Raw genomic sequence first — 15880 nt, forward strand, 5'->3', positions numbered from 1 at the left:
CTAGTTCTGCCTAAGACTAGGATCACCTGGGAGAGCACTAATCAGTGTGCTCTGTACATCAGAGGGGATGCCCTCAAAGTGTTTTACAGTATTAAGTACTCTAATGAAATACTTTTATGAGGGTCAAACAGATCTTTGTTACACTCATGAAAATGAAAGTGTGATGATCTCATTCTGAATGTTTCAATTCTAGCAGCCCTGTTGGATTCTACCTTGGGAACAATTTAACTTTGACTTTCCTATGGGCGTATCACCAACATGCTCTTTGAACATTTTTAGATTCGCTTATAAGTGTACGCCTGATCATAAACCTGAATGTTCCCATCAAAGTGTTCATACCAGGCAAATGGCAATAAGCACCCAAGCAAATAGCTCATTCTTTGAAGAGCTTGTAAGGTACATTAGAGTTTGTTGTAGATCTAGTACGAAGTGAAACAACAAATCCCAATGGAGTCAATATCTCTCTTTGAAGAGGTTTCTACATTAACCCACCAAGAATTCAAAGACCCTGAATGATCCTGTAACTTACTTGTCAGAAACAAGGAGTTCATAAACATGCCTAATCCCTGAGGTCTTTCACTTTATTCCTGATTAGAATCAGGCTTCAGTTTTAAAGCTTTGATAGTTGACAGTTAAGCTAAAATGTTGACATTTTAAAAAATTATTATAGCACCTTATTCAACTAAGACTTTGAGGGATACTGCAGTCACAGCAATACAGATACTCTTTCATTTTCTGTTCTTTCTGTTTGATTGGAAAGAGGACAATGACTGTTATGCTGGCCGTAACCTACCAAGTATGTCACCTTGGCGAGCTGCCATTAAGACAGACATTATTACATGGGTTCATTTACTGAAACAAAAACAAAACAAAACAAAAAGAGTGAGAGATGTGCCGTATAGTTTATCTAGCTGCTGCTTTTTCTGTACAACTTCAGTCTCCTCAGCTGTCAATCATACATATATTTATTGCAGTGTTGGCTCCAGGATACGAGAGAGACAAGGTAGGTAAGGTAAGATCTTTTATTGGACCAACTTCTATTGGTGGAAGGGACCAGCTTTTGAGCTTCACAGAATTCTTCTTCCAGTCTGGCAACTGTAACCAGAGTAACCAAGCTAAATACAAGGTGGGACAGATTGTTAAGCATAAGGGGTTCAGACATGCTGTAAGCGACCACTTAAAATAAGTGGGCAGTTAAGAATTGGCAGGTAGTAGGGTGTGTTACAAATTGTTGTAATAGCCATAAAACCTGAGTCTATGTTAAGTCCATGGTTTTTAGTGTCCAGGAGAGTTGTGAATTTAAGTTCCCAGGTTCATCTTTTGAAGGTGTTGTGCAGGTTTCCATTCATCTGGGAGTGCTATGATGTTTTTATCTTTTATCATTTTTCTGTGTGAGTTCATTTGAGAGCATAGTGACTGTCTGGTTACACCCACATAGTTGTTGTTGGGGCATTTGATATATTGGGTCAGGTACACCAACTGAAGTTCATTCAATAAAAGATATTATTTCACCTACCTTATCTCAATCATACATATAGTCACTTGGCAGTGGCCATTTAAGCTTTTTCTTTTCCACTCCTAAATAAAAATTGCTAAAAGTACAGTCAGAAAATAACCTGATTATAAGGTTAAAATACACTTAACTGTTAAGGTTACAATAACTGCAGAGCCATTGCCATTTTTTAGAATTGAACTTGAACAAAACATTTTTTGAGATTCTAAAATGTTCAACTAATTTTCCTTCCTTTTTTTTTTGTTACTTATACTTTATAACACAGGCACAGCAATGATAGTATTATAGAAAATAACATTTTTTCCCTCCAACTTTCTTGCTTCTAGATAAATATCCCACGAGAAAGTCTGTTCTACAAAGATTCCAGCTCAGTTTTGCAGAGACTCCGGAGGTAGTCCTGATTAGCTACAGACAGGCACCTACACTTTTGAAGATTTATTGTAACCAAGATTTCTATGGCCACATGGCATATTTCTATGGCATATTTTTGCCCATGTTAAGTTTTAGGAAAACTCATGCATCAGCAAATTCCAAATGTTGATAAAAATCACAGATTTGATTAAAATTTACTACATCTATACATCATACAAAGTTGTGGCATCTGATCTTTCCCCTTATCTCTTTCTCACCTTCCTCCCCCCCAGCCTCTACTTTTTTAGGGTTTAATATAGGCCCAATGAAAATCAATGCAAGTTTTGCCATTGACTTCAATGGAACAGGATTTCATTCCTATTTTACACCGCTTCCCCTTCCACAACAGCCCCCATCTTCATTTTCAAAGACTGGGGGACTCTCTACCTCCCTTGGTATCTCTACATTGTTCTTTAGGCGTGAGGATACAGATACAAGTCAACTGGTCCACAAAGCCAACCATCATCTTCGTGACCCTCTGAGGATGGGAAGATATGAATGCAATCTTTCCCAAAAACCTGCCAGTCTGGCCAGCATGGGGCTATGGAAACCCAGAGCTATATAGCTATGGAAACCCAGAGTTATAAGGCTGGCCAATTTGACCAATGCCATGATTTATGATTAAAAAACTGTAAGAATGATCAGTTTTGGCATTGAATTCATAACCATGACAAAGCCACTCAGCTAGTCGTTGCTATGTATACAAGCTACCTATGTTAAGTATGGAATACATACTATGTATATATTTGAATAGCAAATTTTATATAACTGCAATGTGTTAGGTTTGTTTCCTAAGATACGTCCTTGGTAGTCTTCTTTTAATTATTCAGGCAGGGTCAGGCAGTGGAGAAATGGGACACGGTTTGCATTGTAAGGTGGAAATTTCGCAGCATCTGCATCTCTTTATAGTTTTTTCTTTCTTGTACGCATTGTAGACATATACTCATTATTGTTCCAGGAGCCATGGGGTTCAAGGGGAGTATGAAGAGTCAATTAAATGTTTAAATCTGAAATACTGTTACTGTATTTTAAACTAGTTTCTCTGAGCACACACACACACAAACAAACTCCTGTTTATGTAAATAATGCATAAGTCCCCAAAGGCATGGGTAAACTCGAGCAGGCTTTTGATATCAGAAAGTGAGATAGCACTTTCAGTTGAATATGAAAGAAAAAGTATTTTCAATATGAAAGAAAAAGTACTACAAAGTATATTTAAGTAGAAAAGAACTTAATTTGCCTCTTCTACTGAAATAGAAAACAAAAGCATTCTCAGAGTGTGTCTGGCTAACCTGTAAGGTTGGTCAGCAGCACACAACCCATTTCTCACTTGAGTCCTTTCTACCAGTTCCCTAAATTTACGGTTCAGACTGGAACTGTGGGTTTGTCTGATCTGAGCAGGTGAGGCAGTCCTTACTTTGGGGTACACACCTGCCTTATATTGTCTTTTGGATTCCAAGGGTCAGCATTGTGAAAAACAAAAGCCACTGATGGCAGCCACTGCCCAGGCTACTCCTGGTTATACTGCTATTTTTAGTGCCCCAGCTCAAACAAAACTAGCATTTGTCTACCCATGGTGGGAAGCATGCTCCCAGCTACAGTGTAGACTTACCCTGTGGGGCTCAGTGGGCAGCTCTCATCAAGGCTTCCACATCAGAAGAAGAATTATGCAGCACCAGGGGAGACGTAGAGCATGACAAATTATACACTCCTTGATTGCATTTTCAAAAAATCATAGACCACCATGTTAGGCACTTAGCCATGGTGGTCATCAGTCTTGTAGTCCCAATCTCCAGGAATGCAAACATCATCAGTCCTAGAGAATCCAGTTAAAATATGGATTTCTTGACATTGCAGAACTTCCTCATTCCCTCTGCCAGCACGAAAGGTGAAAGTAGCTGGGAGGGCCATTTATTTTTGGTTTTGTACTAAGTATGACTTCTTCCTTCTCTCTTTTGACTTTAGACAGTCAATGCTAAGGCAAAACAAAAGCTATTGATGTTCAAATCAACACTTCTAGCTACGACACTTTGTCCTGAACACTACTATACTAAATAATTGCTCTTCCTGCTTTGTGCATGCCATTTACACAACAGATCTTGTTTGGGGTGGCATGGAAGTATATTTCCACCGGGAAGGACTGGGTCCCAGGAAGTGAAATCCCTTCCAGAACTCCCTAGAATGAAGGGGGATTGCATATCCTATAGCACATTTAAGAATGGCACAGCATGCTTTCCCTTTTGTGCCCAGCCAACTCTACCCAACAATGCATGGGGACATGATGCTGCTTCCTTCCCATCATCATTAGAGTAGTTGGTGACTCCAGGGCACTAGAAAGGAGCAGTTCCTGTTCTCCAAGCATAAGGGAATGTGATTGTCCGTGGGAGAAGACCCAGAGAGAAGGCTACTGTGCCCTCCACTCTCCTGTGCACCTGCCCAAAGACCAGGGACAATCTAGCCCTAAATGTGTTTAAACAAGAAGTTCCCCAGAAATATCCTCAAAGCTATTTCACTGTCCTCCAAATCCTTCCTTAAAACTCCTCTGGCACTGCCACGGTGTCTATAAAACTCTCCTCAACGGTTAGGCAGCTGGTATGTGTCTCATACTGCCCTGCATGATCTCTTTGTCTTCTTGTGCTCCTCCCCAGTTCTTTGTTGTATCTACCAATTTTCTATAGATTGTCTTAGATTGTAAGCTCTTTTGGGTAGGGACTGTCTCTTTCTTGTATGTTTGTACACCACCTAGACCCAAGGGGCCCTGGCCCCTAGGTGTTACTGTAATACAAATATTAATAATGTCACATGTACAAACATAACACTTTATGGGTCATCCTATATTTTACAGTTCATAATAAAGAAACCGATTCCTTGACTACAGCTAAAAACAAATTTTAAAAAATCCTATTTTTACAATCACGTAATGTATTTCAGTGTCCCCAATTCCCATCAGAAGTGGTTAGTTGGGGACAGATTTAACCACTCTTACAATGCATAGTATTACTATCCTTACTCTGCATGTAATCCCATTTATTTCAATGGATCTGCATGTGTAGTCAGGCACTACCCAAGGTAAGTAAGAAGTGGCAGAATCTGGTGCTTATTAATTTATTAAAATATATACTTGACCAACTAACATGTAGTAACTGAAGTTAGAGTCAAGTTGGATAAGCTGAGTACACATATTCAGGAGGTAATATTCAGACTCTAGTCCTGAACTGAAATACTTAATATCCATATTACTTGATTACATGAAAATGTTAGGACTTGAATCAATTTAAACCTAACTTGCTGTGAACATCTTAGTAGCTACATGCTGGGACTATCTCACAACCTAATCTTATCTTTGGTATACACTTAATTTCACGTATCAGTCTATAATTTTCATGATATAGCAAAGCATGGATCTATGCTGTGTATAGCTGAAAGGAAAGATCTAGCATGTTATAGATGATCTGACATAAGTGGAGATGGCACAAACTTTTACATTTTCATTTGCAAGCACAAATAATGAAAATAATTACAATAAACCTAGGGTTCTTTCTTTAGTTGACGCAGTCAGATGTCAAACAAATAGAAAATACTCAGTAGGTTCCATAATCAGTAATGTACTCCTTGTTTTCTTAGTTGGAAAATGGTCCATAAATTGTTCATGTACTGGATATGCTGCTCGTATTGACACTGGAATCATTTAATTCAATAAGCATATTTTCCTTTTCTGGGATTCAAGGTAATGCAATGTGTGTCTTCACTGTTGCCATGGTTTCATTTGTTTGTTTTTAGTTTTATGTAGGTACAGTATTTCAGACCTGCAGCAGCCAGTTATATTTAAAGATTTTTCTATTATCTGTTTGGGAACAAGAAAGCAAAGAACATTGCTATTTAGCTGACATTCTTTGTGATAGCAAATCAACCAATTGAGGAGACTTTACTCTAAATCCAATAAGTGTATAACCTTTTAGGTGTATGGTAATTACGCTCCATATGTCATTAATTTCTTATATGCCATCCATCAAACAGTGAGCTGCTATTAGTAGTGCAAAGTGTCGACATCTATTTCTTTCAAGTCTTACAAATAGGAAACTATCAAGGTTAACTAATGTTTAGGAAATATTGTTTCTGAGTTCATGACCAAATATAAGCCCTAAGCGTCAGAAGGTTTAGAGGGATGGAACTCTGCTCCCTCTTTAGGGAAGAAGGAGAAAACCCATCTTTGGCCAGCTTCATTTACGTGAATTAGTGTTGCTTACCCATAATTCCCCCTACTGGTGATTGCTTTGGTTGGAATTTGTTTTTTTGATTGTATAAATGACAATAGATTAAGATTATTACTGTACTCATGAAACAGAATAGGAATTGTGCAGGATATGTCCTGGAGTGGGTGGGTAACCCTGACTTATGAGTCGCATACTTTGGTTTAGTAACAGTAACAAAACTTAAGGTCAACAGAGAAGAAAAGGCTCTATCCTATAATCAGAAGCACTTTCCCAAGAGCAGGGACTCGTGCAAGGGTCTTGTTTTGCTCTGTGTTCCTCACCCAGAGATTCTGTTCCCTGTGTAGAGTGTATCTGTGGGATTGGACCACACTGAGTCAGTGATGTTGTGGAGCTGATTTCACAGCAAGACTGGCCTGGCCTAGTGCCCTAGAGCTGACTTTGCAGGCCTGACCAGTCCAGCAGTGATGCAGAGCTGACTGCAGTGGTGCGACAGACAGTGGTAGAGCTGGGCTGGTTCCACAGTTGACTTCTATCAGTCCAGCAGAAACAGAACTGATATAGAACTGGACCAGGCAGCTGCACATTGGAGTGGGACCTGGCAAAGTGGTTCTTGCTGGATTGGAGCAGACTGGGAGAGGAGAACTACCTCTTGATATACTACAGAGACTAACTGGACCAGTGAATGGAGTAGTAAGTGGGTGGAGTTTGTGGTGGGACTAAGAGTGCTGAACCTTCATAAGACTGAGGGGTTGACCAAACTATATGTAAATATATAGAGAGCTTTCATGTTGCTTTGATTTCCCCTCCCCCCTCACACACACACTTTTCCCCGAATAAAGATACTTCTGGTTCCGTGTTCCCAAGGAGTCTGAGGGTATGTCTACACTGAAATAAAACACCTCTGGCTCGCCCATATCAACTGGCTCAGGCTGCGAGGCTATAATAAAATTGCAGTGTAGACGTTCAGGCTCGGCTGAAGCCCAAGACATCACAGGATCCCAAAGCTTGGGCTTAAGCCCGAGCCCAAATGTCTACTCTGCAATTTTATAGCCCACAGCCCGAACCAGCTGATGCAGACCAGTCACGGGTGTTTTACTGCAGTGTAGAGAGACTCTGAGTGACCAGGTGACCAGGGAGATTTTATTTTAATTTCCCAGAGCCAGAAGTAAGAGTGGGCATTGGCACCTGGCACTGATTAACATGTGTGTGATGTTACAGCCCATATTCTTCATAGAAATATGGTTATGATATGAAAATGGTATAACTAAGAGATACTTTATGCAAGATGGCTTGTGTAAGATGTCATTGGAAAGGTTATGATTTACTGAATGTGATTATCCTATTTGTATGCCTGTATCATTTCTGTATCTAAAGTTAGGAATATTAACTATGTAACAATTACAACTGTGTGTGTACTTCGGGGGAATGCCCACCAGACAGTAGGCAATCCTCCTGAATGACCCATTTAAGAAGGACAATAGAATTCTCAAGATACTAATCTCTCTCCTCCCTGAGAGATGTCCCGGGACATAGCTGTGACACTACAAGGTCAGGTGATAATGCCACCTGATGCAAAATATCCCCTTGGTACTTTTCCACTGTAGGGGGTAGGGATCAAACAAAGGACCAGGGTCCAGTCTGTAAGAAGAAATAACTGGACCTCTGAGCTACAGAAACTCTGCATCCTACTTAATTCAACATTTAGGGTGAGAAATTGAATTTTGTAAGCTGTTTCTTTAGCGAATCAAGCTTAGTTTACGTGATTTGTTTTATTTGCTTAGTAATCTGCTTTGTTCTGTTTGCTATCCCTTTTTAATCATTTAAAATCTTTTTTAGTTAATAAACTTATTTCTTATTTATAACATAACCCAGTTTGTTCAATTAATAACTGCGGGGGCCAAGAAGCTGTGCATATCTCTCTTCACATTGAGGGAGAGGGCAAATTTTTATGAACTTGCACTGTGCAGATCTTTCTATACAGTGTAAGACCATATTACTTTGGGTTTATTCCCCAAAAGGGGTGTGCATGTGAGTGCTGGGTGAATCCTCTCACACAGAGCTGACTTCAATCTGTGTCTGCAGCTGGGTGTGGCCCTACCTCTGTGTGTGTGCGCGCTGCAAGACACTGAAGAGCCTAATTCAGCAAAACAGGGAGAAGGAATCCAGGCTGGTAGAGCACGAGGGGCTCAGTGGAAACTCCAGTACATACAGTGGCATCCCAGTTCAACGCATCACAATGTGTTTCACTTTTTCTACTGAGCCATGACTATTGTACGGAGTGTGTGATACATTTTGATAGGGACTGGAAGATAGGAGCTGACTCAGAGCTGGGGATGAGAGGTTTGGGGTGCAGGAAGGGGCTCTGGGTTTGGGAGGGCTCAGGGCTGGGGCAGGGGATTGGCACATAGGGTTGGGGTGCGGGCTTGCTTTGTGCAGCTCCCGGTCAGTGGTGCAGAGGAGATGCAGAGGCAGGCTTCCTGCCTGTCCTGGCACCCTGGACCAAGTTGTGCCCTGGTGGAGCACCCCCCTCAGCTCCCATTGGCCAATTCCTGGCCAATAGGAGTGCGGAGCCCATGCTCAGGCCGGGGACAGCACGCAGAGCCCTGTAGCCCCCTCATTTAGGAGCCGGACGTGCTGCTGGCCACTTCCGGGGTGCAGCGTGGTGTCGGTATAGGTAGGGACTAGCCTGCCTTAGCCGGGCAGCACCGCCGATGGGACTTTTAATGGCCTGGTCGGTGGTGCTGATTAGAGCCACTGTGATCCAGTCCCTTCCATTCCGTGACCCAGTTCTGGGTTGCGACCCATGGTTTGAAAACCACTGCAATTGATAGTACACATATCCCAAGATCCCTGGACAGGGGTGAAAGTAAGTTAGAGGACTTACCGGTACGCCGGAGTCCTGAGCAGGGGGCGTGGCCCCAACTGGAAGAGGCGTGGCCTTAAATCCCCGGGCCCTTTAAATCTTGATTTAAAGGGCCAGGTCTCCAGTTGTGGTAGTGACGGCTGGGAGCCCGGGGTCCTTTAAATCACCCCCGAGCTACCAGCTGCAGAGGCGGCTGGGAGCCCCGGGGCTTGGGGGCGAATTAAAGGGCCAGGGCTCCAGCTGCCACTACTGCAGCGGAGCCCTGGGCCCTTTAAATCACTGAGGAGCCCTGGGGGCTCCTGGCTGCCACTGCTACCCCGGGGCTCTGGGGTCTGGCAGAGCTTTAAAAGGGTGGTAGCAGCTGCCGGAGCCCTGAGCCCTTTAAATCCCCACCTGAGCCCTGCTGCCCGAGCCCTGGGGTAGCGGTGGCCAGGCTCCATCGGGGATTTAAAGGGCTCCAGAGTTCCAGCCGCCGCTACTGCCCCGGGGCCCTTTAAATCCCCTCCGGAGCCCCGCCGCCGCTACCCCATGGCTTTGGCAGCAGGCTCGGGGGGGGGGATTTAAAGGGCCCCGGGGCAGTAGTGGCGGGCTGGAGCTCCGGGGCCCTTTAAATCCCCGCCGCAGCCCCGCCGCCGCTACCCCAGGGCTTTAAATTGCCCTCTTGGAAAGCCGGTCCTGGTACTGCACACCATCTCTTACTGGTACACCGTACCGGGGCGTACTGGCTTACTTTCACCTCTGTCCCTGGGGCATGTCTTACATTGTGCACGCTGATCAGCTTAACAAATGTTTGCCTGCACATGATCAGTTTTCAAAAGATTCCAAACTTTCTTAGAACAAAACTGTTTTTTTCCCCCCAAACTAAACAAAAGCACTCATCCTCTCAGAAGACTATTTCCACATCAAGTTTCATTACTTCACCATTTTTGCTGCAGGCCTAAGTGTAGTTAGATTATTATAAAATGTGATTTTTTTTTTATCCTCCTGATCTTGGATTATATGAAGGATTTTACTTATGCTTCTAGCAAAAATATCATCTGCAGACAAAACACAAGCATTCCAAACTGTGAACATTTCCAGAAGTTATAAGCATATGAAGACAGAGTTTATAATGGTACCTGTTATGCTACAACCTGCTGTCATAACTGTGTGTTACTGTAGTAATTTGTGGATTAAGAACCTCTTCCCAGTTGTGTACTATGTACATAAGGTTGGGACAGAAAATATTTTCAGGCTTTACGTAGGTTGAGGAGAAGCTGTTGATCTCATTTTCTGGGGCCCAGTCTCACCCATTTCGATTCCTCTCAAATCTTTTATTTGCAAAAGTATGAATCAGGATAAAGAAGAGATGGGGAAAGAGAGTGTGGAAGATGGGGAGGAAATGGGGTGGGAAAGGAACATGGTGAAAGTTTAGCATTATCATCTCCCTCGTCTCTTCTATATTCTAGCCCTTGTCATTCCACCACCTAAATGGTTATAAATCCAATTCAAAAACCGGCAGAATCAGATTTCTGTCATGTGTCCTTCATCTCACTTCTCTTCCACATTTCCTGATGTTTCTGTCATCTGTTGTTTTTCAGTTGTTGTTAAATGCTTTGCTGAACTGGGGCCTTGGACTGTAAGAGCCTTAGTGCAGGGATCTAAGTTCTAGAGATATCGTCTGTGAAGAGCCTCGTACATGTATGGGTACACTAAATAAAATCATCTCTCTCTCTTTCCCAACCATTCAGAACAGCCAAGCAAGCCAGTTTTTCAAAATATTAACAGCAACTGCTGGGAAACCCACCCCAATATTATGGGAAGCGAACTACCATACTTAAGATCCTGTTGATTGATAAATTACTAGAAATTCAGGGTTTGGACAATGAAAGCTAGAATTACTCAATGCCAGAAGCACTTTGAGGGTAGATGGGCCATAGCAGACCAATTGTTTACTATATGTGAGAATAACAGTAATGCAGCTTCAATCTTGAGTGATATCTCTTCCAAGGATCTGTCTATACACTTAAATTATATTCTATGTACTTAACAGATAACGTTTTTACACCCATAACTCCCATCATTTGTGTGCCAATTGATACTTAACAGCTATATAGTTTCAAGCCACTGTTCCAAATGTAAAGCTGTGTTCTACACTAACTGATATTTAGAGCCTACATAATTATCGAAATATTTAGGAGACACTATTTCTAAGCTCATATCTAAATACAGAAATTTCAAATACTGGCATCACTTAATGTATACCAACTTGCATATACACCTGTGTCCCTATTTGTAGATTGTATACCATATTTGCAGTCCCTGTAAATTATCTTCTGAAATACAAATAAATGGTTTTAAGAGAAGACAATTACTCTCTTCTTTCTCATATTTTCTTTAATGCAGCAGCACTGTAAAGACTTTCAAGATGAACTGAAAGCATTTTCTATTCCTTATAATTAAGGCTAATTATGTGTCGCCCTCATGTGTGGCCCATTGCTGGAACCCTGAGGAGGGCCCCCTCGGGAGCCTGTCACCGGAACCTTGCAGGGGGCTCTCTGTCGCTGGAAGCCTGCCAGGGGCTCCACTGGCTGCCAGCACCGGAGTCCCGCAGCCTCTGGGGCTAAAGCAGTGAATGCCAAGGAGGTCTCTGAAAGTCACGGATTCCGTTACTTCCATGACCTCCTTGACATAAACTAGCCTTATTTATAAGCTGTCTGATAAGGATATCTATAGAGGTATTAATTTTATGGAATCAATGCAACAAAATTCAAATTAATGTATAAAGTGACATATCCTGATTGCCTGCTGCATTATGCTTTGCAATCAGTGCTTCTCTGGTGACCATATGTTTAACTCAGAGAAAATCTTTAAGATGTACATTTTCCATCCAAAATTGTTTAAAATGATTTTTGGCTATTTTTAATTGCCTGATTTCCTTTTCCTCTTCCTTTTCTCGCTTCCCAACCACTTGCTCACCAATCAGCTATTAGCATGGGTCCTGATTACCCACTGCTTTGCACCATGTGTAGTTGTGTGCACCTGTGAAAAGTGGATGCAAAACTACCCAATCAGAATGGCTGCATTTCACAGACACTTTGCACAAGTGAAAATGAAAACACAAGTTTCAAGGAAGTAGAAAAAATGAAACCTATCATAAGCATGAGAGAACTTTTTCCTAACATGAGTTTCCTGCTCAAAATTCCCCCCAAAATAGAATGAAGAAATCTTGTGAATTAAAAAAAAAAAAGTTAATATTTCAGGGTATTTTTGAATTTTTCTTCCTGATTCTGCTGTTCAAATTTCTGCATGCCTGCAAAACAGAAGGTCTGATTCTGTAAGGTGTTGAGTGCCTGCAATGCTCACTTTACTTAACGCGGCTTCTCCTGGTAGCAAGCATTGTACTCAGTAGTAAAGCTTGGTGGGCCATTATTTCTTGTTTATACAGTAGGAATCCACCTTGAAAGTAAATCTTTGTTTTGGCTGTATCTTGTAGTTTTACTAGTAATATAAACCTGAAGCTGTGTTGCCTGGGAATTACGAAGAAGTGTGGCTTGTCTTGCACATATGTAAAACTTCACTTTCACAATGTAGAATATGCATGTTCACAAAGACTGTTATTTTCTGGAGAAAAATGTAACGTGCCTTAGGCTGTCAGACAACAGATTTTTTCAACCTGCATCTGCACAGACAATATTTAAAGTTGCCAGCATATTAGAAGTTTCTGAAATTCCTTTTCTCAGAGCAACCTAAGAGCACAAATATTTTAAAAAAAAAACAACCTAAACCTTTACATGCTATTTTTCCATTACTTTGTAGATTTTTTCCTCTTAAATGTTGGCATCACAAGGAAAAAAGAAAATTCTATTTTGCTTTGACAACAAAATATCACAATGCATTTTTATTCTTGTGTTTTACTTCTTGTGTCATTGATCAATAGACTAAAATGCCATACCTCCATCAAGGCTACAAAGTTTGATTGCACAAGCTGTCTCAGCCTGTTGGAGCTTATCTGTTATATCTCAGACTCCTAGAAATGTCACAATGGAGAAGAGCCTAAACCAACATATGTCAGCCTTCCTGTCAGATGAACAGGGGTTCTGAATGAGGGTCATTTTGGCATTCTCTATCCATCACACCCAATTGGTGCACCAATTCATTTCAGGGCAAACAGAAGAAATAAAAGACTTTGTAGGCCACTACTAAGTATGGAATCAGCTAGTGACATTACTACACTGAGCAGTAGCATGGCTCAACTGCTATCCTCTGATGCTGGTAGATATTAGTTTATATCAGTTTACCTTATATAATTAAACTACTTGGTTCCAAATCTAACACTCAGAAAAATTGAAAACCAAGTAGTTTTTCACTTCTCTTGTCATTCTTCCAGATATTTTTTAAAGTGTTAGGTGAGTTGTATATCAAGGGTAGCAAATTCCACACCATACGGGCAGCATAACGAAGGCACAAGTTCCTTGCCTTAAAACTCAGTGGTGGGATCGCTAACAGTTGAATCGTGTTGGGACACATGCAAGGCAAAAAGGGAGCCTACACTATCAAGGGCTTTAAAAACCAGCAATGTCAGCTTGATTTAAATCCACCACTTTAACAGGAGCCAACATATAAAAACCCAGGGCAGATGTAATATGATCACGTGGTTGCTTAAATCAGTGAGCAAACATTCTACTGCAGTCGGAACAAGCTTCATGTGATGGAAAAGCCCTGCTGAATGCCCTACTAGAGGGAATTATAGTATCAAACCTCTTGGCCACAATGGGTTGTGTTGTGATTCCATGGTTGCTGAAGGATAAAGAAGGGCAAGTGTCTTGTACAGCATCGAGCATGCTGTCAGTGCTGGCCAAATAGCAAATAACAACTTTCCCTCAACTATTTTACATAGGAAGGGTCACGTTCAGTGCCCTATCCACAAGGAAGCAAAGACAGTCTTTCGGAACTGAAATATTTTAAAAATAATGTAACATGTTTGAGGGAGCCCCTTGAAAAAGCTTCAGACTATGCATTCATGAAAGCTTATGCAAATTGTCATTGACTTCAGTGAGTTTTTTGATCAGGGTCATATTCCTGGCAAGATGAGATGCTTCTCAGAATACTACGTCATACTTACCATCTGAGTTCTGATGGGTAGTAGTTAGCTTCCTTTCTGCATATTTTAAGTCTTGAGCCATAAGTACTTTATGCATGCTAAGCTCCCACTGATTTCAATGGCAGATATGCACATAGAAGGCTGCAGGCCTGAGTCCATTCATGTTTTGTATTTCATATTTTGATTGTTACACCATGCAGTTTGAGTCTACTATGCTAAGCATGAGTGAGTACAGCCCATAACTTCACACTAGTACGGTTTAGTGCAATAAAACTCTTGCCACACCACTCTATAAGTAAAATTTCTGCCATTCTACAGCATGTGTATGATTTACTCATGTTTATTTGAATAAATGCACAGTTCACAGCATCTTCATCCACTTTCTTGGTGAGACTTTTAAATTAGAATTTAAGAAATATTCTCTTACTAATTTGCTTGAAAGTAGTATTTCATGTAGCCTACTCAGAAAAGGTATATTCTCCAAACTTATAGTATGATCACTTAAAAAAATAACAAAAATCAATGGTCTTTCAAGAAAATTAACTATTGTAAAGTTCTCTTCTTTGAAGATCAAGGACTTATTTATCTCTGCTGTTTCCTTGTAGAGCTAAATTAATTTAGTTGCTTAAAAAAAGGCTTTTCGCATAGTGTGGAGAGTGTACCCAATTCTTTGTTGTTTTTCTATTATGCCACAAAATAAGCATCTTTTTTCCTTTTCTGCATTGTTATGCTTAATTGGACTTCCAGAAGTAACTTATCTGAAGGCAGTGAAATTGAATAGCTCAACTTCTTCCAATGGGTTAAATCTATGAGGTCTTCAGTGCAGTAGATGAATCTTGTTGGTAATTTTAATGCTCTTTAATTCAGCAGAAGCCAATAGGGGTTGCATCTTCATATTAAACTAGTCAGTGAGGTAAGACTTTGACAACTGAATATTTCAAATATAAAAAGGATTTAGAGGGAACAGTGCCCTGTGTACATACTCAGGTGGCTAGCCCAGGCTGCCACAGTGTCACTGCTATTTTTAGCAACGTAGTTCAATCAAAGCAAGCAGGTATGCCTACATGTATTGCAATCTCACCTTCCAACTGCAGTGTAAACATACCCAAAGTAAAATGTGACGTTCTTTTAAATACATAGAATGTTGGGATAAGAAGGCAGCAAGGAGGGGCATTGTGCTAATCTGTAAGATTGATCCTGGGACTAAAGCAGAAGATTGGGAGTCAAAATGTGCATTCTATTCTTGGCTCTGCCCAGACTCAATCTACGACCTCAGGCAAGCCACTTGGAGCTTGATTTCAAACGGGTCACCAACCTAGTTTCTTATTTTCCAGACACAAATAATTATGAATGGTTTCAGAGTAACAGCCGTGTTAGTCTGTATTCACAAAAAGAAAAGGAGTACTTGTGGCACCTTAGAGACTAACCAATTTATTTGAGCATAAGCTTTCGTGAGCTACAGCTCACTTCATCGGATGCATACTGTGGAAAGTTTAGAAGATCCTTTTATATACACACAAAGCATGAAAAAATGCCTCCTCCCACCCCACTCTCCTGCTGCTAATAGCTTATCTAAAGTAATCACTCTCCTTACAATGTGTATGATAATCAAGTTGGGCCATTTCCAGCACAAATTACAATTAACTTAGGCTCGAATAGAGACTGGGAGTAGCTAAGTCATTATGCAAGGTAACCTATTTCCCCTTGTTTTTTCCTACTCCCCCCCCCTCAGACGTTCTTGTTAAACCCTGGATTTGTGCTGGAAATGGCCCACCTTGATTATCATACACATTGTA

General features: G+C 41.1%; 2 long non-coding RNA genes across 16 annotated transcripts in view; one reads left to right on the forward strand and one right to left on the reverse strand.

The window, feature by feature from the left end:
• LOC140896235 (uncharacterized) overlaps positions 1 to 15880 on the reverse strand; it is a 381899-nt gene that overhangs the window by 126118 nt on the left and 239901 nt on the right. The window lies entirely within an intron of this gene.
• Positions 1 to 15880, forward strand: part of LOC144929167 (uncharacterized) — a 217145-nt gene that overhangs the window by 125542 nt on the left and 75723 nt on the right. The window lies entirely within an intron of this gene.

Source organism: Lepidochelys kempii, chromosome 12 (genome assembly GCF_965140285.1).
Source record: "Lepidochelys kempii isolate rLepKem1 chromosome 12, rLepKem1.hap1, whole genome shotgun sequence".
Classification (NCBI taxonomy): Eukaryota; Metazoa; Chordata; order Testudines; family Cheloniidae; genus Lepidochelys; species Lepidochelys kempii.